The sequence below is a fragment of the Amblyomma mixtum genome, chromosome 3 (assembly GCF_055824585.1).
Source record: "Amblyomma mixtum isolate Tamu chromosome 3, ASM5582458v1, whole genome shotgun sequence".
Taxonomy (NCBI): Eukaryota; Metazoa; Arthropoda; class Arachnida; order Ixodida; family Ixodidae; genus Amblyomma; species Amblyomma mixtum.
In genome coordinates this window covers 69,521,652-69,548,455 of record NC_143014.1, presented here as the reverse complement: position 1 = coordinate 69,548,455, position 26,804 = coordinate 69,521,652, and the positions used below count along the sequence as shown (strand labels likewise).

The following is a 26,804-nucleotide window of genomic DNA, read 5'->3' as shown; positions in this document are numbered from 1 at the left end:
TCTTTCCTTTGATATGTGATCGTTCAAAGTTGTAAATTGTAAATTGTCAAATTCAAATTCAAATTCAAATTTATTTAGCATCAACAATGATGTTACAGAACTCGTGATGCAACGGGGTGCTAGCAAAAAGCCTGTAACGGCTTGACAAAGGCTAGCACCCCGTTCACAAAGCAATACAGCAGGGGACAAAAAAGTGATAGCGATATAAAGAAAAGCAATATATATATATGGCGACGGCTTTACATAATCATAAAAACATGTTAAGTGATAGGGCTAACATTGCGGGTTCATAATTGTAAGTGTTAATGTCTTGGAGGTGACTTGGAGGTGTTATCAGAAGAGTTAAGAGCATGTGGTAGTGTGTACATCAGCATTTGGCGGCCATAGTTAGTACGGGGTTTAACATTGTGGGGTTTAACATCCCGAAGCGACGGATGGGCTGTGAGGGAGTTCGTAGTGGAGGGCTCCAGATTCACTTAAACCGCCTGTTCGTCTTTAACGTTCGCTGACATAGCACAACACATAACGTCTTGTTCGTTTCGCCTCCATCGAAAAGCGGATGCCGCGGCTGGGGCGGAACCTGGGTCCTACGGTTCAGTTGCCGAGCGCTCTAGCCACTGAGCCACCTCAGTGGGTCAGATAAGCGTTTGATTTAACCGATATATCAAAGAGTCTGAGAAAGGAATGCAATTTCCATTTCCTGAAAAAAAAAAAAACTACAGGTCCTCCAACTGTCTTCAAGTTAAACTCAAAGCATTTGCAGCGTGAGCTCTTAAAATTCTAGCAGTCGATTAATCTCCTCAGATTCAAGATAAAAATAAACTTATCATCACAATGCCAGCCTTCGCTTTCTCTCTTTTTCCACCTCTCCACCTTTCTCTCATTAAAATTCCTTTCTCTCTCTCTCTTTTTCCACTTTCTTGAAGTTGCATAACTTGGTTTCCTTCCGGTGCTAACAGTCCTGTAGCCGAGGCTCCTTCACATTCACTGGGTGAAAACTGATTTGTTTTATAGCGCCTTCAGACTGCCAGATATCGGAAAGTATCAGGAAGAGGAGTGCGGTGTTTTCATTTTTGCGTCGCGATGGAATCCCACGAGGGCTTTCATTTTTGTCGCGTTCATTCGCGTTTGCTGCGACACCAGAGCGAAGACTGCGATACCCAGCAGGCCCAGAATCTACAGTACAGACTATTCGACGAACAACGAAGGCATTAATTAGCATTATTCACGGGGTGAATCTTACGTATTGTCCGCGCAGAGCACTACAAGTTGAACGTCCAAGGCCGTAAGCTCGCCACGATTGGCCGTTATGAGGTCGCGTAGTGAATGATCATCAATAGGAGCGAGCATACCCGCGTGGTCTGCGGCAATAAATTACTGTATTGACGTTCAAAATAAACTTTCCTATGTAGTAAGAAAGCTCAGCTCTTTAAAATCGAAATGTAAGGTGTAGCTTATCGCTCGCTTAATACCTTGCTTTCGTACCACAAAGGTGAAATCAAGGTGTAGTACAAGGTTATATGGCTCAGCTTAACATCAGCATATGGAAGAACAGACTTTTCACATCTTGGCACCCATGCCTCTTAGCAAAATCTTCAAATCGTTGAGAACATGCGCCGCCATTCCATTCGTTAGGGGGAAAATTTATTCACCCCACCTCTGTGTTGATTGTTTGTTCAGAGAATAATCCGTCTCGTTAAGGAGGCTAATGCGCAGACTAAACAGAACCGGCTCTGTCCCAGCGGTCGGATTTGAAGATGTTGTCCCTGATAGTCGTGTTAGGCATTGTTCAGTAACTGCCTAGGTTTTAACCCGGACTTAGGGAAGGCGGACCCTGACTGGTGTGGCTGAATACAACAGCGCAGATTAATCTCAACTTTCAGTCAAGCGGGTGGTTTTAGTGAATAATTAATTTTTGAGCAATGGGTAGAGATGGCATATGCGAGCGACAGAAACTTTAAATGTCTGTTTTATTTGCGGCTTCACAGCCAATTTGCAAAGAAACTCTCCAAAAGGCGTTACATATAATATATGATGCAAAGGAAGTGTCAAGTTTTCCTGAAATGGTGGTGTCTCCAGCAGCGGTATGGCTGTGACAACACGTCATCTCTTCATTGCGATCCGATTTGGATATAATGGTAATTTCATTAATGATTTCCGCTTTTATGGGGTTTAATGTCCTAAGGCGACTCGGGCTATGAGGGACGCCGTAGTGGAGGGCTCCGGATAATTTGGACCACTTGGGGTTCCTTAACTTGGGCTAAAATCGCACAGTGCACGGGCTTCCACCATTTCGGCTCCGTGGAAATGCGACCGCCGCGACCGGGATCGAACTCAAGCCACCGCAGTGGCTTAATTTCAATAATTACTTACCAAAAGTTCACATAGTGTTCAAACGCAACGTGTCTGAACGCGCGAAATCTCTTTTAATCGCAGGCTGAAAACAACAGATTATCTCTGCAAAAATTGCGTAAAATACGAATGGTTATTTAAAAAAAAATCATCGGTCAGGTCATAGAGAAATGTGCCGAAAACAAAGAGCCACTGATTAATTAGAAACTTTAAAATCATGCTGGAATTGCGTAACTATAGACGGATAAATGTCCAGATGAGATTATTAATCTGGCGGGAATAAGGTGGCCGCAGCTATAGCACAGGACAGCGTTAATTTCAGAAATATGGGAAAGGCCTTGGTCCAACAATGGACGTGGCTGGGCTAATTACGACGATGATTAAAGTACAAATGAATCTCATTAGAGGAGAATAAGAAAAAATTTATGGGGGTGCCTTAATGTATCACACATTTGTGTTCACCAGCTCACCAGTACATAACATGGGCGGAACATTAGATCCGCACATCTCGTATGGAAAGCTGAGCTGAAGCATGGATATGCGTTCCATTCTGTCGATTTTCTTCATTCCAAGTTCTCCTTTTAACGTCACGCTTATTTCAGCACATAAACATTTGTCTGTTGCTTGCTGTACGTTAAACTGTAGTCACCATTTTTCTTACATTTGAAAACTATTTTACCTCTGCGCGCACACATCCTTCTTCTGTAATTGGATGGCCGGGACATTCGTTGTTTTCTTCTCAATTCTTGTACTCACGTACTTTTCTCGCTGCGGCCGTGCCTTCCGTTTTCTGCAGGGTCATAAGCACTTCGTTTGCTCTCTTTTCATTGTTTTTCATTTCCCTGCTCTGTCTCTGCGGCCCGCAAGAGGCGTGAACTTGGCGGCGGCAGCACGGGGTCGCTGCAGAGCCAGTGCGTGGCACCCGCACAGTGCCGCGGTGTCCGCCCTTCGGAAAGCGCAGGCGCTGGCTCGCGCGCGCGCTTCGGCAAAATGGGTCGCCCTGGGGTCGCACACTGAAAGCCTGTCTTGTGTTCTCCGACTGTTGGAAAGAAGAGCGAAGGGGGGGACCGACCCGAAATTCCGCCCCTGGCAGCTCCTCCAACTTGAGGCGAGTCAGGGGTATATGGAAAACAAGGGGGTCCCCATGAAGCGCCACATCTGGTTTTTACATTGGGCCGCGGAGAGAGCGCGGGAGGGAGGCTGCAAGCCGGCCCAGATGCCTGCCGACGCCGCCGTCTTGGAGCTGTCGACGGCTCCCCCTGCGAGAAGGGGGGACGCCTCGCTCGCGCCCGCTGCGCGGGGAGCGTCGGAATTCTGACAATGAGTGACAGTCGTATTAGGACGCGTGAAAGATTACACTATCCGCTGAAAGCCTGCCTCCGTCAAAGGCCCCGTCGCTGCGCGCCGCTAAAGGATCGCTTGACCCTGGTGCAATCAGTAATTGCGCTCCGTTTTGGGTTTCGCGCGCTATTACGACGGCGCCTGCGTGACGTGTCTCGCAGACAATCGCCGCCGCCTCGTTTGCGGAGCGGCTGCGTTGCTACGCGTCGCACCGTTTCAACTTTCGCGCCGGGGATTGCGGAGGCGCACTGGCGCCGCAGAATGCGAGCCTTCAAAGGCGGCCTTTGTGCCCACGGGCGAGGCTAAATGGGAGCCCGATTTGCTTTGCCCCCTCGCCTCGCTCGAGGCAGCGAAAAGAATTTTGTGAGGAAACGAACGGCTCGGTGCCACGTACAGGTGCAGAAAAGCGCTTCTACTCGATGATATTAACAACAACCAGTGGCTCAGCCATTAGTGATTATTTCATTCAAGGCGGTGGGATATCTCATCGTTCAGGGCAGTATAATGGGTGAATGAAGTGAAACGAGTAATAGGCTATGCCATGGTGGGATCATCTGCATTTTCTCATCAGCATTTTCATGGACGAAGGGGAGGGGGGAGAGAATTTAGGTCTGGTATCAGAGATCTGACGCTCACCCTTTCTACTCATCAGGCACAAGCTGCTGTAACCAACGTACTGGTCTTAATGCGCTCATGTGGTTGCTGAACAACACGCTCGGCTGTATCATATCCTTTCCTAAAACCCTATCGCCTTTTTTTTCTCTTTTGTGATAGGAGCCTTAATAAATAAAGTGGGTGCCGAAGTAGGCACAGTAAAGAAAGCTCGAAGTATCGCTTGTGTTCACTGAACAGTCCTGTCCTCATCACACGTTCATCTATTCGCACGTTCTTCTCCCTCTATCGGCAAGTGGAAAGGAACGTCGCGCGGCCCATTAAAAAAAGAAAAGAAAAGCTGGTGATGTTCTGTACTTCCTCAGTGCTGCTCTTAGCGTAATCAGTATTTCATTCACTGCAGCAGTGTATTTAGCTGTGATGTCCTCCGGTTTTCTTTGCAGGCATTTGACACCTGGCAACGAGATCGAGCCGAAGGGAATTTAATTGCTGTGCCATTCTTCGTTTTTGAATTTGCGCCTGAGGTACCCAAAGAGGTCTGCCATTATTTTTGTATCCCAGCACAGGTTATAGAGAAATGCGTAGAATATAACCAACCCCTAAATATAGAGTTCATTGATTGCAAGAAATCATTTGACTCAGCTGAAACCTCAGCACTCAGGCAGGCATTGCAGAATCAGAGTGTAGACTAGTCTTACGTGAAAATACTGGAAGATATCTATAACTACTGCACAGCTACCATAGTACCTCATAAAGTCAGCAATAAAATTCCAATAAGGAAGGGTATCAGGCAGGGAGACACGATCTCGCCAGTGCTATTCACCGCCTGTTTACAGGAGGTGTTCCGAGACCTGGATTGGGAACAGTTGAAGATAAGAGTTAATAGAGAACACTTAAGTAATTTGCGATTCACTGATGACATTGCCTTGCTAATTCACTCAGGAGATGAGCTGCAAAACATGATCAATGAGTTAGACAGGCAGAGCAGAACGGTGGGGCTAAAAATTAACATGCAGAAAACCAAAGTAATGTTCAACAGTTCCGCAAGGAAACAGCAGTTCACAATTGGTAGCGAGGTGCTGGAAATTCTAAGGAAATACGTCTACATAGGGCGTGTAATGGCCGTTGATCCAGATAATGAGAGGAAAATAACTAGAATAATAAGAATAGAATGGAGCGCATATGGCAGGTTCTCTCATATCATGAATGGCAGTGAAAAGTATACAGCAGCTGTATTTTAGCGGTACTCACCTAATGGGCAGAAATGTGGAAGCTAACGAAAAGGATTCAGCTTAAATTAAGGACAACGGAGCGAGCCATGCAAAGGAAAATGATAGGAAGCGGCAGAGTGGGTGAGGGAACAAACGCGGGTTAGTGACATTCTGGTCGAAATCAAGAGGAAGAAATAGGCTTGGGCGGGAAATGTAATGTGAAGGCAAGATAACCGACTGTCCTTAAGCCCACCCCAGTTTTGTAAAGGAGTAATTTTAAAGAGGATGGTGCTTTAGAAAAATTGCGTCGTAAGTATCCAAGCATCCGATTAGCATTGGATATTATATGCGCGATGTGAACGGCCCATGTTAGATCAGAGGTGATGTGAAGGCCAAGATACTTGTAAGTAGTTACCGGATCTAATGGTGCGTTATTAAGAGAATACACAGGAAGTTCGTTAGCATTTCTAGACACACGCATAAATTTACGCTTGTTAACATTTAATTCCATTAACCATAATTTACACCATGCAGAAACAGCGTTAAGGTCTGATTGTAGTCTGGTTACATCGTCATCACAAGCTACTTCGGTGAAAATTACACAGTCATCAGCAAAAAGGTGAATGTGGGAGGAGACGCAGGAAGGTAAGTCGTTAATATAAATGAGAAATAAAAGGGGCCCAAGCACAGAGCCTTGAGGTACACCCGAGTGAACTGGACAGTGCTCCGAGGTTACGTCATTAACTGGGACATACTATGAGCGGTTAGTTAGGAAAACCTCAAGCCAGTACAGAATTTTGCTATCAAGGTTGAGTTGATGCAATTTATAGATTAATAAACTATGACACACCTTATGAAATGCTTTGGAAAAATCTAAAAATATTAAGTCAGCTGCTGAAGAGTGATCAAGTATTAGGTGCAGTTTATGCGTGAACGAGACTAGTTGGGTTTCACATGAGTATGTTTTGCGAAAGCCGTGCTGAAACTGTGAAAAAAATGAGTTCGCTTCTAAAAAGTTGGCAATCTGAGAAAAGAGGATATGTTCAAAAATTTTGCATGGTATACTGGTTAAGGAAATGGGCAGATAGTTAAGTGGGCAATGTTTCGTACCTGATTTGTGGAGTGGAATCACCTTCCCAACTTTCCATAGAGCAGGCAGGGAACATTTGTCAAGTGATTGCTGAAAATCTTTGAAAGTATAACGGAACAATATGAGTTAGTGTTTTTCAGAAACTTTGGATTAATAAGGTCACAGCCAGGAGCAGATGAAAGCTTCAGTGATGTGATTACTTTTTCTACGCCGACTGGTTCAATGGATAAAGGGTACATTACAGCAAAGTCGTAAGAATGTGTAGTTGGGTGAGTGGCATGGGTGGGTTTCGAAAAGTTGCGTGTAAAAACCTCATTAAAGATGGATGAAGAATCGGTAGGTGGGATGGCGTTTTCAGCGTCATCAACAAGGATTATTATGTCGTCATTCTTTGGGTTAATGGTGCGCCAAAACTTTTTCGTGTCAGTAGAATAGCATAGATGGCAATGTGATTTTTAAAAAGTTATCTCTTGCAGCCCTAAGGGCTGTGATGTAGTCGTTAGATGCACGTTTGTAAGCTGCCCATTTTGCAGCTCTTGAAGCTAAATGATTAGAAAAGCAGAAGAAAAAACAACCACATACCGCCGGTGGGAACCGAACCCACGACCTCCGAATTACGCGTCCGGTGCTCTACCTCTGAGCTGCGGCGTGGCTGTCAAATCTGCTTTCGGGGGTATTTATGTTTACAAGTAACCATCGTGCAAGTAACCTAACCTTGAGAGTGTACCCGCGTTCATAAGCGGCGGACGTAGTACGTCCTGATATATATATATATATATATATATATATATATATATATATATATATATATATATATATATATATATATATATATATATATATATATATATATATTCTGATAAAGTAGTCTAACACACGCTTAAAACATAACAAGGGTTTATTGACGTTTCGACTGGGCCCAGTCTTCTTCAGAGTTCTACATGACTATTCGAGACGTGCTATTCCTATCTGTCTGACGTATGTTCTTCCTTCAATCAAAGCAAGCAGTTATCAGATCAAGAAAACGTGTTTTGACAAAGGCACCACGTGCTACGCACAATAAATTTATTGGAAATTTCACTCGAATGGAATGTATGTGTGTGCGTTCCGGCGTTTTTTTTGCTGTGAGTTTGTGTTTTATGCGGCGTTTTCTACTGTGTGCGTGTGTTCCGGCGATTTGTGCTATGCCCCAAGCACGGACACTGGGCACCTTTGTGGACTGTGATTCATCACGCGCCAAGAGGTGCCATTTTTGTAAACCGTTATTTATTATTGGGGGAGGGGGGGGGGGGGGGCTTAACTCAGGCGAATTGAAACAGCCTTTTTCCATCCGTTATAAATACTCGTCTGGAATAACCTTGTAGCACTCTGAAGAAGACTGGTTAGTATAAGGTCCACACATTTCTCGCTTTCAAAGAAAGCTGACGCCTTAGCGTTGACTTCACAGCGTGAAACAGGCATGGACACGAAAGACACGAAACGACAGGGACGGCCACCTATTTCGTACTTGTCTGTTTCGCGCAGTGAAGTCATCACGAACGGTCGCCAACCTGCCCAAACGTGAATTCTGACGCCTATTTACGTCATATTTTTTTCCCCTTTGTTTCTCTTTTTGCCCGGATAGGCAGGAGACAAGAAGCGCTATACAGCACCCAGGGAGCAAGCTCCGCTGCGCAGGCAACCGAAATATGGCCCGCCGCGCGGCTGTCCCGAGTTTCGTTGGGTAGGCGTTGCGTGCGGACGTCGCGCCAACCTCGCGCTCCGGTGGTCCGACCACCCCGCGGAACCGTGGGTCGCCGGAGGGATGGCCACCGTGGCTAGGCAACCGAGTGACGCAGCCTGATGAATTGGCGCGTAAAAAAACTTAGCGCGAGCGACCTGCACCCGCGCGCTGTTTAGCGTTCCACGACGAGAGACGCGGTGGCTTTCATGGACCGTGTGGCAGCGCGGGTCCTCGGAATAGCTGGCGCGCCCGCAGCCGCGGCCCAGCAACGCGGATTCCGCTCGATGTGCGACTAAACGCGACCCAACTTCATCATCGGCGGTGTGGCATCGTCCGCGAAGTTTCCTGCCGGCGTTTATTTGGCCGGCTGTCTTTCACGCGCGCGGTGGGGCTCCGCTCTGGCGAAAAAGAAACTCGGCGGCTGCCGTCTAAGCGAGCGGGCGACGTGTAACGCGGGTGTACCAGCACGTCGAAAAAAACTTCGTTCACCGCTTGAGCGCGCAACCTGAAACATGCCGCATGAGCGATCGGACGCTTCCATTTGTCATTTCGGACACCCTGCAAGACCGATCGCTGAAGCGGTTGGCTATTCTGATTTATGTTTTTTTTTTTACATATATCGCGTTATTGTGAGTACCGCTACCGAATGTATTTCGGGTCATCACCAAATGGACATCCCTGGACTAAGAACCGAAATAACTTTGCCATCGCGGAAGTATGTCGCAGGACGCTGTAACCCCCTAGCAGCAACCATTTCGGCAAGAGGGAGGCCTTGCTATCCTAAGCGGCAATATTTTTTTTAAAGCACCGTTCCTGCATTCGCATTCTTTAAATAACTGCCGCGGTCACGTGCCACCTTGAGACGGTTTGCAGCAAAGTTCGTAATGATGAACTTCCTCCGTTTCTGATCATTAGAGAGAAACACATACCTCTAGTTGCATTTCTTCTGCCTTTACACATCCTGGTCGATAATAGAAACCTGACTTAGGTTGCCCGAAAAAAGCTGCGCAGTGGCAAATGCAAATGGTTTAAAAGTAGGTCTCATTGCGAATGTAAACAACTTCACTGCTTTGATCCCCCGAAACTGGCGCTTTCAATGCCTGATAAAGCAGCGAGTGATAACTTACTCCTTGATGATGATAGAAGTTCAATTATAACATAAACGCCGCCGGACGCTGCGAACTAGATTTAAGTGGGAGCAGATCGCGTAAAAAAGAGTGATCTGATTGATGCTCGATAATTAACTGCACCACACATCGCGTAGAAAAGGGAAGGCATGAACTTGATTTAGTGACTTCTGACACTATCAGTTAACTCGGTAGGGAGAGGGTGGTCAGTTGGTTCTTGATAATCACAAATAGAACAAGGGAGGGAAAACCTCAAACGTTTCGACAAGATGATTTGTCTTCGTTTGAGCCCAGGCGAAGGCGAATCCTCTTGTCGAAACGCTGTCAAGATTCCTGAGGTTTTCCCTCCTTTGTTCACTTGGTGATTATCAGCTAGCATGTTAGTTATCGTGTCCGTGATGCAGTCGTGGAACCTGGAAGTCTATTAGCCAACACGCGAGAGAGTCTGTGCGCAGGTTCATAGTATGATAACCTAAACTCCAACGAAACAAGTAGAAAGCACAAATAAAAGGCAAAGAAAATAGCACCCCCCCCCCCCCCCCCCCCCGTGTAGCAAATGCGTAACACTGGTGGACATTCGCTGTTTTATTATTTATTTTATTAACACCCCACTGATTTCTCATTCGAATAGAAGAATAGAAGACCAACCAAAAGCATATGTCAGACTGGCACAAAAACTGAAGTAAAGACGTTCCCCCCACCCCGTCAAGTTGGGAACATGCGAAGTTTTGTGAAAAGGATAGCACAATATCTGCTTGTTTTTTAGACATATTCGAACAACCAGGGCAACCGTATGCTGATAGTAATGTGGCTGCGTCAAGTGCACCTGGCTCTCAAGTGCAATTTAATGGTAAACGATACCCATGACTGCTTGACGTCTGCAACGTTAACGTAACTAACGTACAGGTGCCGTCAAAAGTAAATGGAAGGCAATATTAACGAAAAAATTTAATCATTGCCCGCTCAATTCATGCATCCTTGAATACATATGTGCAGACTAATTGTGATTGTGCGAATTGCAATGTGCACTAACAGACATGGACTATTATGCTTTAGATTTAAAGAAATTAAATTTTTTTTGACAATGCCGCCTTCCATTTACTTTTGACGGCGACTGTACGTTGAGCGTGCGTTAGTTAAAGGGAAGCTGAAACGGTTTTTTGAGAATTCGAGATTATTCAAGAATTCGAATTTATCAAGCTTCTAGATAAAGCATGCAAAGTATTTTTGCACTAGCATTTAAAATGGTGACATAATCGTCAATTAAAACCGCGACGATGTTTAGGCTTCTCCTCACTATGTTGGAGGAGTGCAAGGAAACTCGGCAGGGACGTCATTGTTGCCGAAATTTCAGATGTCTGCTGCTCACGCCTGCATGCAGCTGTGCGTCATGAGATTTCGCCAAACAATGCATCGTGAGCTTCACCTTCGATGGCGTCGGTTTTCTTCCATGGAATAACCGTTTCTTCGCTGGAAACGTAGTGCCGTCATACGTGACATCATTTTCGGGGCCTCTGCCGGTCACTGCGCACGTCAGAGAAGCTAAAATCCGACGACGACTTTATTCTTCGCAGGCTTTACCTGCACATTTTGCACATTCGGCAACCTTACACTTATCGAATTCTAAAGCCGCTTCAGTTGCCCTTTAGGCACGATTGAAAGCTTCTTGGATGAGGAGTTGTTTAATAGCCTGTTTAACTTGGTCCTTCTTAGTTAATTGTTTTCTTTTTTGTCAACTAGAATGATGTAACTGGGAGTTATGCTATCCCCCTTTTCGCCTCGTGATTTGTCATACAACACCATTTACCTGCCCGCCTATTCACTCTGCTCTCATTGGTTACGTTCTTAGCACACCCGAAATTTTAGTTATCCTGCGTTTATGGGTCGCCATACTTTTTTTTGTTGTCCCGTGAATATGTGTAAGCCGACTTTCGTCCATATTAGACGTCCATTTCAACGTAATACTTGCTGAAATATATTGAACACGTTAATGGCGCGTCACGACGAAGACCAGGCACATGCACTCCATTGTACTTTTAGTGCCTGACTGTGCACAAACTCATCGAAACGGTACAGCGAACTACATGGGAAATTATTCAAGCAAGCTTCTTCACTCAGTACATTGCCGATGAAAGTTGTCCCGGTTCGTGGTAGCGGTTTGCTTGCCAACTTTGACTATTTGACACATAACTTACGTTATATTGTTTGTCCATTCGAACATATCTAACAAAATGGGAGGAGTTTAGGGTAGATGCTCCATAAATTCTCCTTCCTATAGCCATCAACGCGAACATAGTTAACTTTAATCTGTTTTATCAGATGTATTATTAGGGAAATAAGCCGCCGCGGTGGCTCAGCGGTTATGGTGCTCGGCTGCTGACCCGAAAGACGCGGGTTCGATCCCGGCCGCGGCGGCTGGAATTTCTTTGGAGGAGAAATTCTAGAGGCCCGTGTACTGTGCGATGTCAGTGCACGTTAAAGAACCCCAGGTGGTCGAAATTTCCGGAGCCCTTCACTACGGCGTCTCTCATAGCCTTAGTCGCGTTGGGACGTTAAACCCCATAAACCAAACCAAACTATTAGGGAAATAAGTCTCAGGGAAGCGTGAAAAACAATCTATGGGCATAGGTGCCCGTCTCCCTACAGCCACCTTACTCGAGCATGGCTGCAGTAAAAGCATAATGCTATGGCAGAAAAGCTTGCTTGCGGAATACAAGCATCCCCCGAAAATTGTATACTCCGCACGAAGACTTCCAGCTGTAGAGATCTCTGAGGTGGAAATCCCTTTAAAAAGAACAACCAATGACCTGCGGTCCGCTAAAACTTGCTGCTGAGGTGTTACCTCATTTAAGCAATTTAAGTCAGGCCATCGGCGGCGTAATGGCTGACAAGGGTAATCGCGCAGTTTTTTTCTAATTCGAAGATTTGCGATAGGATATAAGTTGGGTAGTTGCACAGTTGTGCAGTTCTTTTGTTCTACTCTTTGCTGTTCATGAACAATGTTCACAGCTTTGTTCTTTAATTCATTCGACCATTTTGGCCTCCTGGTTTCTTGCTTCGCAGCGTTTCTCAAACTTTGCGCTTTCTGGACTGCATAATTAGAACTATTTGGCATGACGGGGTACAAAATCAAATCTAGGCACTTTTCCATCGCAGCTTCGTGTATCGCTTTTATTTTGTACTGCACTTTAACCCACTTCTACTTGGGCTACACTGCGCTTATAGTATCTTCTGATATAAATAAATAAAGAAACTCCTTCAGAAACACGCGAAGAGGAAACGTAAAAGCCACAAACAAAATTAACCCGCGGTGCGGTGCGTCGAACTATTTCAACCAGCAAAAACCATAAAGAAAGAACGGAGGTAGTGACACGTGCTTCTGCTTTGCTTATTATCATTTGGTCGATCCTTCTGCGGCATGAAGATGTTCGGCGCTGACAGGTGAAGTTTACAAGAGCCCGAACGGAAAGAGCTTTCGGTGGCCGGATGAAAGACATCACACGCAGTACAGGTCCTCGCGCACGCAAGCGCAGACAGTCGGGAGAGGTTGGAGAGAGTGGAGAGGGGGGAGGGGGGGTGGGTGGAAAGATGCGCTGTGGGGCGCGCCGCAACTAATCAATAAAAAGCATGCCCGGCACGAATTCGTTCGAGATTGGTCGCCGATTCTATTTTGGTAGCGCGCGAGCAGTGCACCGCCCGGGTCCCTGGATCCGCGTGGAGGGGAAAGCCGGTGACGACAAGAGTTTGAACCACGGTTGACAGCTCCGGGGTCAAGGCCCGTGCGCGAGCGTCCGTTGCCGGGGCTAAAAGGAGGCTAACTTCCTTCTGCCGGGCGTTTTATACGCGCGTCTCTCGGGCCGCGCCATTAGGTCACGCCGCTCGCTTCGTCGCGCCCGAGGAAACTACCGTGACCGACGACGCGCGAAAACCTGAGGCCAGCCCGCACTGCGCAAGAGGGAGGTACGCACCGGGCTGCGAGTCAAGCCAAGGAGGGGGCTTAGGCGGTCGGTTTAGGCCCGTAGCCGGCCGAGGCCTGTATAAGATGCCCGAGATGAGACTGCGCTCCTATCACGAGAGGGGGGAGCGGGGGAGGATGGATTTGCATGCTATCTAGCTTATGAAACGGGAGCGATGCTCGCAGAAGATCGGCAGTTGTGAGTTCGATATGCAGGGATTCTAAAACGCTGGCATTCATGGATAGAGCGCAATATTGCCATATATACCAGGTGTCCCAGCTAAATGTAACCAAGCTTTTAAGAAACACAGGATGTCCTAGTGGTCTGAAACCAAATGAGGGTTGTTTAGAGTCGCGTGACCTAGTCTGCAGTATTTTTTTCGTTCTTCAAGGTTGACTAATTAGTTAAGCTTAATCAACTAACTTTTAATCATTGATTTGAGGAACAAAGTGTCAATGGAAAAGTTGTAGATCGCTTTGAGAAACAGCTTACTGAGACATTTGCAGCAAAGTAATATTTACTTGAAGTAGTTTTTTTACCGGCCTTTAACCAAAACCCGCACAATAAGAAAAAGCTTCCACATGGCAACTGTGCCGCTTCAACGTCCCAAGGCGCGCCCTAAAGAATAAAATCCGTTTTTTCTGAAGTCCTCTCCTCGATGAGACTGGGTGCACATTGGGGCAGAGAAGTGAGCGAGCAGCTGGTCACGTGATAACTTTCTTTTAAGGCCAATAAATGAAGTTACGTAAATTGTAACTTGACGGAAACAGTACTACTAGACTACAAGAGGTTTTTCGAGGCGATCTAACACTTTTGCATTGAAACTTTCTTCCTGAAGTCAATAATTAAAAAGTTAGCTAATTAAACTTAACTAATTAATCAACTTTGAAGAGCGAAAAAAATACTCAAGACTAGGCCATGTGACTATGAACAACCCTCAGTTGGTTTCACTGGACTAGGACACTTCGCTTTTTTTAAAAGTTTGGTTACATTTAGCTGGGACACCCGGTATATATTGCCGACGCATATTGCCCATGCGTTTCATGTATGCTACAAGGATAAAGTTGACTTGCTCCATTTCATGATAATCGCTCTGGTTCTGAGGCGGTTTTTAAGATTATTGACAATAGACAACTACTAGATTGAGTGGGACTTGTAAAGGATTACTCATGAACCATGCAAGCACGGGACCCAGGGGGAGTATAAGGCGAACGCAGCATCGGAACGACATGTGAAGTTTCGACATGGAGATAATGATGAAGCAGACCTTTCTTCTCGTCTGCTCTTGAAAGCGAACATTAATCTAGCCGCACAGCATTAAACTCTACTCCAATTAGGCAGAACGAGTACGCATTCTGTGTCTCCGTCACAGCTCAGATTCGAGTCCCTTACCAATGCCTCTTTGCAAAGGATGAACACTGCGCTTGTAAACCTTTCACATTTGAGCCAAAATTACAGATATATCTGCATGTTAGGCTGAAGCTGCATGGCGACTTTTTCCGATACGTACTGCTTGGGTCCCAAGTTTTCAAAGGTAGCAATAGAGGACCAAGGGACTAATCATTCGTTAGCATCCAAAGTAGCGCTGCCATACGGCTACAAAGAAAAGGTGCACAAATATGAATGCTAACTAACAGTGACTCCCTTGGTTGAAACCTACTCAACCATGAGGGATTCCATTAAAGCATTCGAGTAATAGGTGATGGTACGCGTGCTTTCGTATGTGGTGAAAGGAAGGTTGGTGCCACACACAAGAGAAACATCGTCATTGGGTCGATGGTACTCTCAGCGCGGTTACAAGTTCGCCACTATGCCTCCTGATTTGTCCATTCCTCCACTTTGGACAGCTTACAACCGCATTGTTCGCACATCAGGCAAGGGTGCGCACCAGATGTACGCAAAAACTGACCAGATGTTTAACTAGACCAGATAGTGACCGCAGCGAAACACGCGATAGCACTAATTCCATGAAACCAGCGACGACGTCGGATGTGCTAAGATGCAGACCTATTTAATATTGTGTTTTCGTTCTCGGTCTACCTTGAAAAACACTCTTTCTGGACGTGGCAATAAACTATGTTTGAGCGCTGTTCCGGCTAATTCTGGCCCCTTTGAGAAATAGGCACCCCGTCGAAATGAGTCGAAATCACACGTTAGGTATTCAGCCACAACGCACATTTAGTCTCTCTTTGGCAACTCGTTAGGCATGGGTCACAGAAAGTAAGCACAAGACGCTGCCCAAGGGAGTGCAGAGGAGCGAAACTGAAGAGCCGCGACGCGCAACTCGTGCCCGAGCCGTCGGAGTTGCAAATTGGCGTCGCCGAAGGGGCCACGTGACGACGGGCGTTACGTGCCGGCTCGCGCGAACCCACGACCGCGCTCGCGTCGGTGGTAGCGGCGGGGGGAGTCGGCTGCTGGGTAAATAGAAGCTGCGAACTCGGGCGCCGCTGGTGACTCTGCTGACACTCGTAGCGGCGCGCGAAAGAAGGGCCCTGGCGCTCCCTCTCGTGGTCGCCCGTGTCCCTTTGTTGGCAGGCTCTCGGAACGCGCGCCCGAACCGTCCCCTTAGATCAACATCCCGGGGTCTCCCCTCGTCTCCCCAGCAGCCGAGTGGCAACCACTTGAGGATCGGTAGGATGGAACATCGCCTTGCCCGTCAACCTTTTATTATTCTTTGCCACCCTCCACGCTTCCTTCTTGGAAAAATAACCGCAGGGCATTGTGGTATTACTTCCATTTCCCTGGCGCGCCGGGCTCCCTTTCTCCGGTTAGCAGATCACCCCCCCCCCCCCCCCCCCCCTCGCCACTCGGCTCTCGAGAGCTGGGCGTCACGCAAACACCTTCTCTGCCTTCTGGCCGCTGCTCTTTTGCTTCTTCCCGAACTTCTCGCTGTCGAGTTTAATCGGAGACGGAAAAGTGGCGAGCGCCGAGAGAAGAAAAAAGCCGACAATAAGGACCAGCGCCAAGTTCGAGAGGAGCGAAAACGGAGAGAGGCAGAAAGCAAAGAGAGGGCGGAATAAAAAAATAAAAAAGCAGCAATTTTTAGAGGAGCCCGAAGATAAAAAAAAAAATGAAAACAGAGGGGGCGACAAAAATCCCGCTCGAGGACGCCCTGGGCCGGTGAGGGCGAGCCTGATTCAATCCACGCGGCTCGACAGCGTCCACCTGCTTACGAGAGTAGAATGGGGCTCGGCGGTGGTGTGAACTCGGGACCGCCTGTTGTGAACGAAGGGAGGCCTGTCCGCCCGCCGCCACCCCCCTAGCCACCCTCGTGGGGACACAGGAGGATTTGTAACCCCATCCGCCGAGGCTCTAGCTTTTTCTTTTTTTTTTTGCAGCTGATCCGCCAACCGGCCGCGGCGTTGGTTTTTCTCCGCCGTGGTCCAGAATCGAAAGTGGACGGCCGCCTCACAATCTCCGAAATACAAACTCAGATTAGTTCTGCTCACTTTGCCTGCCATGAGAATGCTACAATCGACACGTGTATATTCGGAAAGCTTCTTTTTTTTTTTAGCGTCTTTTTCTACGCTTGGCTGTCAAAGACCGGCCGCTTTGTGCTCTGCAACATGGCATGAGCACGTCGGTCTGCTTTCTTTATTTTTAATTCTTTTTGACCACATGAGAAACCTTTAGTCGTTTTGTGGAAACGTTCCTGCCATTATAGCCACCCTTCTGTCGTACAGCTCGCAGAACTGCATAAACTCATTTTCCCCCCGAACTATGGCAGATCGGAACAAGTTGCCACCAAGCCTTCTCAACAGCGCTGGTTCTTTTGATGCAATTGATTGTTAACGCCTTATTCTCCGCGTTATATTTCAGTATGCTTGTATTTTGTATTTTCATAGCTTGTTTTGTTGTATTCATATTTGTATCCTGGTAAACTGTATTTTGCAACTGCATTTTCTAGTTTAAGAGCTCCGTTTGTTTGACTTCACCTTTATACCACTTTTGCTTATTCATGCATTCTGTATGCATGTTTATGCCCCTCCTGCTTAGGCCTACTGCAAGGCCTGCAGTATTTTTAGATAAGTTAAAAATAAACCTGGAGAAACTTTAACAAAAAAAAAAAGAAGTTGATAAAAGGTAATCACCGTTAGCTTCTGTTGCATCGCACACATTTTTCAGTACTCCATAAAAAAGCACACTGGTTTCAGTACTGTTACTTGTGTTGGTACAGTTACAAATTATATTGCACGAGTAGATGTTACTCTAGATCCCACGGACGTGCAGCGAGTGTATAAAAAAAAAAACTGACGCCTCATCTTATTCCCGAGTACACGACTCAGTTCCGAATACTTAATACAATACGACGACCACTATTGCCGTCGTTTACTAATCGCCGACTTTTTTTACCGAATTACATCTTCTTTCTTACTCGTCTTCATTCTTTACCTCCACTGAATCTGCTAACGAATGTTTATCACACCCACACAATTCGTATTTCGGATAACCTTTGGCTCTTTGAAAGGCGCATTTGTCTTCCATTGCAAGGATATGTGTTATAAACTTATCACTGGTTACGAATAGTAACGTATAAATATATGCTAGTGTAACGCTGTCTTTCGAGAGGCACAGACAGTAAGCTCAGGAAGAAAGTGCAGGCAGTTTCATGCCAGGTTGGCCGTTCCGTGCATTGGGATATGAGTGAAAAACAATTCAAAGGCAGAGAAGAGCAGACTGTGGCTGAACAAAACGTCTCTGAGTTAGAGGTTTAGTCTTGCTGTATGAGATTTTCCGTCTGTTCATCGTCGTCATCAGCCTAACTACACCGACTGCAGTACAGAGGAATCTCCCATATTCTCTCAATTAACCCTGTCCTGTGCCAGCTGCGGCCACCTTATCACCGCAAACTTCCTTATCACATCCGCCCACATTGCTCTCTGACCCTCACTGCTACGCTTGCTTACTCTTGGTATCCAATGCATTACCCTTAAAGGGCCACGGACCACCCCAGCTCAGCAGACACTCTCTACCTCTCTTTCAGCGAGCCTCCTCTCCTTCCACTCCCTCCTCGAAATTTTTCTCTCCCGCTCCTCGTCGAGTAGGCTCGGCAAGGCAAAATCACCCCTTCCTTCTCCGGTGTAAGCCGGAGGCGTGGTGTCTGTGGAGTGCGTCACAGGGTGACGTCATGGCCCCGCCTTCAATAGAATTCTTTTCTTGGTTTTTGCATTTTCTCCGCACACTGAACGATCGAGAGGCGCGATCGGCTCGACCACCTAGACTTGTTAGCGAGCGCATCCTTTCATACATCTGTTTGTCATTCCCAGTTAACGAGCCACCTTTTCATTTTCTTTTAGGCCTCCCCACCGTTTCACGAGCGGAGGGGCGGAAGTCGGTTGTGTTCGAAACACACGGCGAAGCGCGGACCCGGCAACCGCCCGTTTGCTTTTCTCCATGCGTGTTTGTGTTCTGTGTGTTTGTGTCTTTTCTCCGCTCCAAAGCATATGTCATTCATTGGAGTCAAGGCGTACGCAAGATGCACGAAAGATAAGCGGTATGTGTGCGGAGCGGTAAAGTGGGCGAGCGAGGGAAAGGCTCTGCTGCACTACTAATTAAAACCTTGTTTTGGGGGGCTCGCATAGAAGAAAAGAAACTGAGAAGGGAGCGCGCACGCAGAGCGTCTCGTGACGGGATCACGGCGGGGGGGGGGGGGGGGGGGAGGAGGAGGGGGGGGGGGCGAGCCAACTCCCTCAGTTTTACTGTTTTTTTACTTTTTATGGCTAGGGTTCAAGGCTGTCGCCGCACGCTCCCTCCGCAGTTTTTTTTTTTTTTTGTTCCTTCATGCGGGTTTGTAGGCATGAGCCAGAACAGAAGGCGCTGCGGAAAGCGTTGTGCAGACGACGCGACGCCAAGGCTACGCCCAACCTTCTCCCGTCAGTCAGAACGATGCACCAATGGAGTGCCTTTAGCGAAAGTAGCCCCCCCTGACGTCAGCGGTGTGCAGAGTAGTGGGCGGGGCCCGTTTTTGAAGGAAGGAAAGAACGAACGGGCTTTGATTTGAATTTTCGCAGCTTTTCGGGGCGCGCATGGCTCTAGTATTTTGCAGAGGTTATCTTCGATGCCTCATCTATGCAGTGGGCTTGTTTTTCAAAAATGTCCGGACCCTGGTCAGTGGCCCTTTAAAGCGTAACTCCAGCGTTTTTTCTGCCTCCTAGGATTTTACTGAAACTTTCACGGTACGTTTGCCGCAGTTTTTGGGTCCTTGGTGTTGAATTTCGCTGCGGGGTGATGTTCTGCTGCAACGCAAATCAATTTTTAGATTTCGTATTTCTTGGCCTCAGTCGGGGAGATTTCTACGGGCAACCTTGCGTGTATGGCGTCACTGGATGCAAGGCCGTCGATATTCGCTCTGAGTTTGTTGAAGGATACAATTTCGAGTTTGCTTTTGGTCATTTCACACAAATAAATACCCAAGCTGTTGCTTACAGTCAGCAGCTTAGCCAATCAACGCGCACATGATATATTTTGTGACAGTATCCGTGACGTCATAAGTTGGTCTGTAACAACGTCGTTGTTTGGTCGAGACTAAGTTTCTGGTTCGGATTCCTGGCTCTTGCTCTTGTAAGAACGTCTACTCGATATTTTCAAAAAAGGCGTTTTTTACAAGTGATAGGGGACGTACTGTAGGGAATGTGATTACCAATGCAAATGTTCAAAAAACTCTCGGAGTTGCCCTTAAGGATCATCGGTTATTTTTCCGACGCATTAGAGGCTTCGTCTGATACAGAATCGTAAATAGGGTTGGTGCCACTGGCCACGGCAAAAGCACCCTGAAAGCATAAAAGTTCGCTTTAATTTGAGGGCACGGAAAGGAGCCAAGAATCAAGACCAGCACCGATCACTAATGTCACAGTTATGGACTTTTGCGATACTTGGCACGAATTCATTGTGAACAACTTCAACAAGAGGGGGGAGGTAAGAACACTTTGAGGTATTACCTGAGTGTGCATGCCCGTTCCCATCGATGCGCAGTCGCCCTCTGTGGGCCGGAAGACCTGGTGCAGTAATGAACACCTCAGAGAATATATCTGTCTGACGTTTTTGATAGTCGCCGCGGTGGCTCAATGGTCATGGCGCTCGGCTGCTGCCCCGTAAGACGTTATTTCAATCCCGGCCGAAACGGTCGCATTTCGATGGGGACGAAATGCTAGAGGCCCGTGTACTGTGTGATGTCAGTGCACGTTAAAGAACCCCAGGTGGTCGAAATTATCCGCAGCCCTTCACTGTGGCGTCCCTCATAGCCTGAGTTGCTTTGGGACGTTAAACACCATAAAACCAAACCAGTGCTTTTGATAAAGCCAGTGTTTTTTGATAAAGTTTTTGGTACACAGACCGTTTCGATGCCCGGATTTTTTTATGCACGCCCTAGTTCTCCCGCTCACCAGCTGTTCGACGCGCGCACTGTTCGATGCACACAGCTCTTAGTAGAATGAAATATTCGCTGATCAGAACAAAGAATTTTAGAAAAAATTGCGTGACGTCGGTTAGTTTATTAGTCTCGTGGAACACGTTGCCTGTACCACCTCTATTAGCATTAGTCCATGATGACACAATGAATAACAACCCACATGCTTCTAGCCATTTTGTATATAAATCTGCTTTCGGCTACCGGTGATCTCTGTCACTCTTTGTTTTCGCTTCATCTTGTTATTTATCTTCAAGACCAAATGGACAATACAATAAACTTGGATGCATTTGAGGACACATAAGCATAAGAGAGTTAATTGGAGACACACGGATTGGGTTAATAATGACGACAGGGTTAATTGGAGAGACATGGGAGAGGCATTTGCCCTGGAGTGGGCGTAGTCAGGCTGATGATGATGATTAAGCATCACGAATCGGTTAGCAGGGCTGTACTCTGATGCTGGCAGTAAAAGCTTGCTCGAAAAGTAGCTTTCGTTCAAGAATTTTATTCACTGTACTGCTCTGAAAATGTACTAGAGATGCACTCACTAAGCTATATAAGGGTATCTTTCCTCCCTATTACACACAAGGGCTTTTAACAGCGCAGCCAGTCACAAGCCGTTGTGACTAAATGCGGCGAAACCTGCGCTACATCATAGTGCTGGGACCTTCAAATCATAAACCGACGCCACATGTACCGCTGATCGCAATAAATGATTCAACAATGATAACGTAGCTCATAAAGATATTTTACGTTCTTGAACAATCTTAAATGCTGGGAGGATTAAGCACACGCACACACACACGCACAAGCACAAAAGAGGTTGTGAGAGCATCTCCTCGCGAAGTGCACTACTTAAGGTTTTTTCAACGTTTCTTCGATCTCCATACATAGCTGGTGCTACCTGAAAAGACAGAGGCAAAGAGAGCTGATGCCTCAAGGCGACGTAAGCGAACATCACTTGTGGCGAGGTCGCTAATGGATGTCAGCTCAATGCTATTGCTCGTCCTGTAAATGAAAAATGAAGCCGTCCCGAGTTAACCACCAGTCTATAAATGCCAATGTCCCAGTTCTTTTTTTGCTTCCTTTTCTCGCCGTCATTTCTGCGCTACATTTACCGCATCTTGTTCTGCCATCTTCGGCCACGCGTACGACACTTTTTCGTCTCGCGGCCACGAAGAGCGTGGCGCGCGCGCGATCGCCTGCGTTTATCGCGCCACGTGCGGCTGCCGCGCAGCTCCGTCCATCCGACGAGAGGGATCGGATGCGCGGCGCGTGGACGGCTCGCGCCGCGCGTCGTGCGGCTGCTGCTCCATGTGCGCTGCGCGCGGCCGAGATGCGCGCTACGAAAATAACCGCCGTCCGGCACCCTCTCACGCCCGCGAGGCCGTATGCCGCAGATTTGTGCCCGCTCGCAGACAAAGATGCGCGCTGGGGTTCGAGGCGACGCGAGCGCGCGAGGGAACTATAAGAAAAAAAAGATAAAGACAGAGAAAAAAAGGCAGCTACAGAGGGATGACGAAAGGAGAGGAAAAAAAGGTTAAAAAGAGTTGGAGAGAAAAAAAAAATGAAGCGAGAGGCAGAGAGCGAGCGGGCCTTGCGGGCGAAGTGGCACGGCTCAACGGCGTCGCATAAACAAGATGGGCGTAATATAAATTTCTTCTGGCGCCCTCCCGAAATAGAAGGAGCGCCCGGCGGCGTCCGCGCTCTTCCCCCCATTCCTTGCCCCTTTCTTCCCTCCCTTCTTTCTCCGCGTCATTCACGGGAACACCAGGCTGGCGCTCCGCTAATTTGTCAGCCTCACTCGCGCTGTCCCGCATCACGCCGCTGCTCACCTCGTGCGGGCGGCTTTTTCGGGCGCCTGGCAGTTGCGCTCCCAGGCGGCCGCCGGCTGCAAGGTGCGGCGGCAGCAGCGGCATAGACACCGGTGGCCGGGGGGGCGTGAAACATGACGGGTGCGCGTGCCACGGATGCCACGCCGGAGACGCATGACGGCTCCTTGTTGTCGCGCGCGACCGACTTAATTGCCGGCGTTCATGTTGAACGCGGTTTGCTCCGCGCACTTGTTCGTTCCCGATGACAGACGGCCGATGTTTATGACCGCGCTCTCCTTCTCTCATGTGTTTCAGGAAGGGGCCGAAGCCTGCCGCTGCTGCCTGCCTTTTTCCGGGGGTCGCAACGGCTCTGGATCGTCGCGGTGTCGAAAGCTGCGGGCCCACCCAGTGGCCGGCGGACCAACCCGGCGCTTTTGCCTCGCGGATGCGGAAAGACTTTTACAGAGCGACGGGTGCTCCTTGCTACGATTTCGTGACGCATTTTCCAGTGCAGCAGCAGCCGCCTCTCATGTCAATAACAAAAAGACAACAAACACACGAATTTTAGCTTGGTGGGCTCCTCCGTTGGCTGCTGCGCGGATTGCAAAAAGTACAGCCACTGACATTCTACTGACGATTTTCTTGTTGAGCTATATTGAGGCTGTAACCTTCTGAGTAGGGGTGTGCGAATATCAAAATTTTCGAATACGAATCGAATACGAATACTTGGTTCCGAATATCGAATCGAATATCGAATAATCAAGGACAGACGCATTTAACCACTACAAAACATTTATCTGAGCACCCAAGAACATCACAGTTCAACTATCAGTGATGAAATGAGCACAAAAGGTGTGTGTGGCTGCACAAAAAGTATCAAAATCTCGAACATTGTTTTTAGAAGAGTGGAAATATCAGAGATGGCTAGTACAGAGCATTGATCAAGGCTAGCTTGCCATAAGCACAAAAGCGCGTTGCTGGGATGAACATAAAAGGTTGTCGTGAAGGAAAACCGGCTGCTCCACATGGTCAGGCAGAAGTAGTTCCCTTCTCGCTGAAATGACTTCTCCAGCCACAGAAAATGCCCTCTCAATTGGCACTGAACTGGCACGTATTGCGAGGTATTTCATGCACAGCTCTGGCTATACCAGCTTCGCAGGTATGGCCCCAGAGAAGCGCACCAGCGTAGTCAGCTACTGCATGGCCCAACGTTACGCATTGCTCTGGGCGCCGCCATGTTGTTATGTCTCTGTCGATAGGACTTGCGGACCGAAATGAACGCCGGTGCTCGCAATAAAATATTCGGCTAGATCCGAATATTCGCGTCGTGTCGAATATTCGAAACAACACGAATACTTGGATTTCGAATCGAATACGAATACTAAAAATATAATATTCGAATTATATTCGAAAATTTCGAATATTCGCACACCCCTACTTCTGAGCATACCTGTGTTTTCACCCTTCCAATGCTGTTCGAGCGGTTCGCCGTAGTAAAACTCTGTCACAGTCATTTCATACGTAACTTCATGTCGGTACTACTAAGCACGTATGGTAAATGGTACCGAGAGGTGGATAAATGGTACCATTGCAGTGCTTTCCATGAACCACGAGAGCCGCATCTGAGTTCAACGAAACGTTTAGCGCACGAGTCGAACGCTTGTCAACCTGCTCCTACTTAGCTGCCCGAAATTGAGACAGATGATCACGCATGGTCGCGTAGTTGTGGAATTTACACATTTACTCCGAGATCTATGCGCATAAACGGTACACTGAAGTGTTTGCTGCGTTCTGAGCTGTTCAGTTCAGTTCAGGGAACTTCTATTCGTTTCAATGAAAACAAAACTGTTAGCGTTACGCAGACGGGAACTCATAAAAAAAAAGAAAAAATTGGCACACATACCGGAAATCAAACCCATCGCTCTGGAAACGCACTGTAGAAGAATGGGGAGCTTGGATAGTCGGTATTTATTCATATTGAAGAAAAACCAGAGCACAAAACGGGGCGACAAAGAAGAAGCAACACACCCGCACTCGGTGTGTCACTTCTTCGTCGTCCCGTTTTTTGCGCTCGTTTTTCTTCAATATGAATCCGGAAATGCTTCCCACTACGTTTTTTTTTTTTATTCGAGCTGTTTGCCATCAGGCATAATGAAAAAGGAAAGAAAGTTATAAAAAGGAGTGCAAACAAGCCTCGCTTAAAAAGCGGCAAAAGTTCGTTATATAGCGATTATCTAGAGTCCACTTGGTATAGTCGTCTGCAACGTCCGATCGCAGGCCAACCTTTCTTAGTAAACGTCGTCTCACGGAAGCTGTAGCCGGGCAAGTCCACAGCAAGTGTTTTTCATCACACTGGTCGGGCGCAGCACCACAATGGGGACACTTGTCTGTCACTTCGTAACGTTTGTCACGCCACCGATGACGCACAGAAGGAGTCAGAGCCGCTCCTGCCCGAATCCGGCGCACAGATACCTCCTCCTCCCGAGTGAGACTCCGGGGGAGAGGGTACGAACACGGAGGAATTAGAGCGCGTGTTCGCTGACGCAAAGACATGGGACAGGAACGGATCTGAGGGAAGAGGGGAAGGTGGCGGGATATCGGATGTGTCAAGGTGTGTCATTGCATCCACATGAATATTATGCGGATCCTGGGCATGCCCGCGAATCCAGTGTATACGCACAGGACAGGGGTATTTTGTGCAAAGTTGATGAATGGATTGTGTAACTTGGAATGTGCGCCGGACAGCCTTAAGCTGCTTAAGGGCGGCTAGGGAGTCGGTTTAAATGTGTACAATATCGAAAGTAGGTACGAGTGGAAGGGAAGCAATGGCATTGTGTATCGCCTGAAGCTCCAAGGCCAGGGGGGAGCAAGTATCCGTGCTATATGTAGCGCGGGAGTTGAGATGAGGATGTGAGGGACTGTAAACTGCAGTAACTCCCTGCACTGCTGTGTGTGATGCATCGGTGTATATTATGCACCCTGAAGGAAGATGGGCGGCTGATATCGGCGTCGAAGCAGAGGGGCGATTGTCTGTGAGCTGACAGTATGACCATGGAGGAAGAGTCTGTAAACGATGAAGCTGAAGCGACATCTTGCGTGCTCTGTTTGCCTCACGCTGGTCGATAAGTTCACTCAATGTATTAAGTTGAGCGTACTCTTGCAGAATGGGTATGGGTGTGATACGCGGAAGATAAGCTATGGCGCGCATAGCCTCCCGATTGATTGATTCAAGGGAGTCCCACTGTCGGCGGGTGAGGCGATGAAATTGCGCTTGGTACACTATCCGCGGCTGAAGGATGGAGCGCACGAGCTGACGGGCAGTATCAAAACGCGCTCCGCCAGAGCGCATAGCTATGCGTCGAATCAGACCGAGAGTAGCGTGAGCCGATTTACGGGTCGCGTTTAGCCACGGAGTCCCAGTCCCAGATGTGTGAAGTAGAAGACCTAGAACACGCACACTTTCAACTTGAGGAATTGGAGAATTGTCTACCGTAAAGGTAAAAGGTGCTGCTTTTCGTAAGCCACTTCTGTTGCCAATGCGAATGAAACAAGATTTATTACACGAGAGGGCCAGACCCAAAGGGGGTAGTCGTGATGTTAAGGCATCCAGCGCTTGCTGAAGCGCTGACTGTTGCACAGACGCATCTGGATTACAGGACCACAAGGTTATGTCGTCGGCGTACGCAAGGACGCGCACAGAAGGAATTTTCTCTAGGGCTCGGACAAGAGGTATAAAAGTTACATTAAATAATGTGGGGGCGAGGACGGAGCCCTGGGGTACGTTAGTGGGGAAGCTGCCCAAAGTATACAAAAAAAAAGCGCCATATTAGTCCCAACATATCGCCGTTTTCGGGAATGCCCTCCTCGGTGCTCTGTGACTTTTATTTTTTAGCTATTTTTAGCAGTCATACAACGACCTAGGGTATTTTTGAATTCACTTGTGCTCGTGAAATGGCGTTCACACTGACGAGTCGTGGACGTAGTGCTACCAGTTTGGTCGATTCGTTACCGATCGCTCATGACGTCTGGGGCTCCACTGGCGAAACGCATTGATTAAAGCTTGTGCACAACGTCCGTGACTCGGCGGTGAGAAAGTGGATTTACGCCTATTACGTCAACACTTAAAGGTTGCTAGACGCAGCTGACTAATCACTATCAAAGGTAATATGA

General features: G+C 47.6%; 1 protein-coding gene across 1 annotated transcript in view; it reads left to right on the top strand.

Annotated features, from left to right (window-relative positions):
• LOC149350528 (forkhead box C1-B-like) overlaps positions 1-23,081 on the top strand; it is a 109,836-nt gene extending 86,755 nt beyond the window's left edge. Inside the window, exon 2 of the mRNA XM_089579573.1 lies at positions 22,950-23,081. The gene's annotated coding sequence lies outside the window, so the exon portion shown is untranslated. The remainder of the gene's footprint in view (positions 1-22,949) is intronic.
• Positions 23,082-26,804: the final 3,723 nt, after the last annotated feature.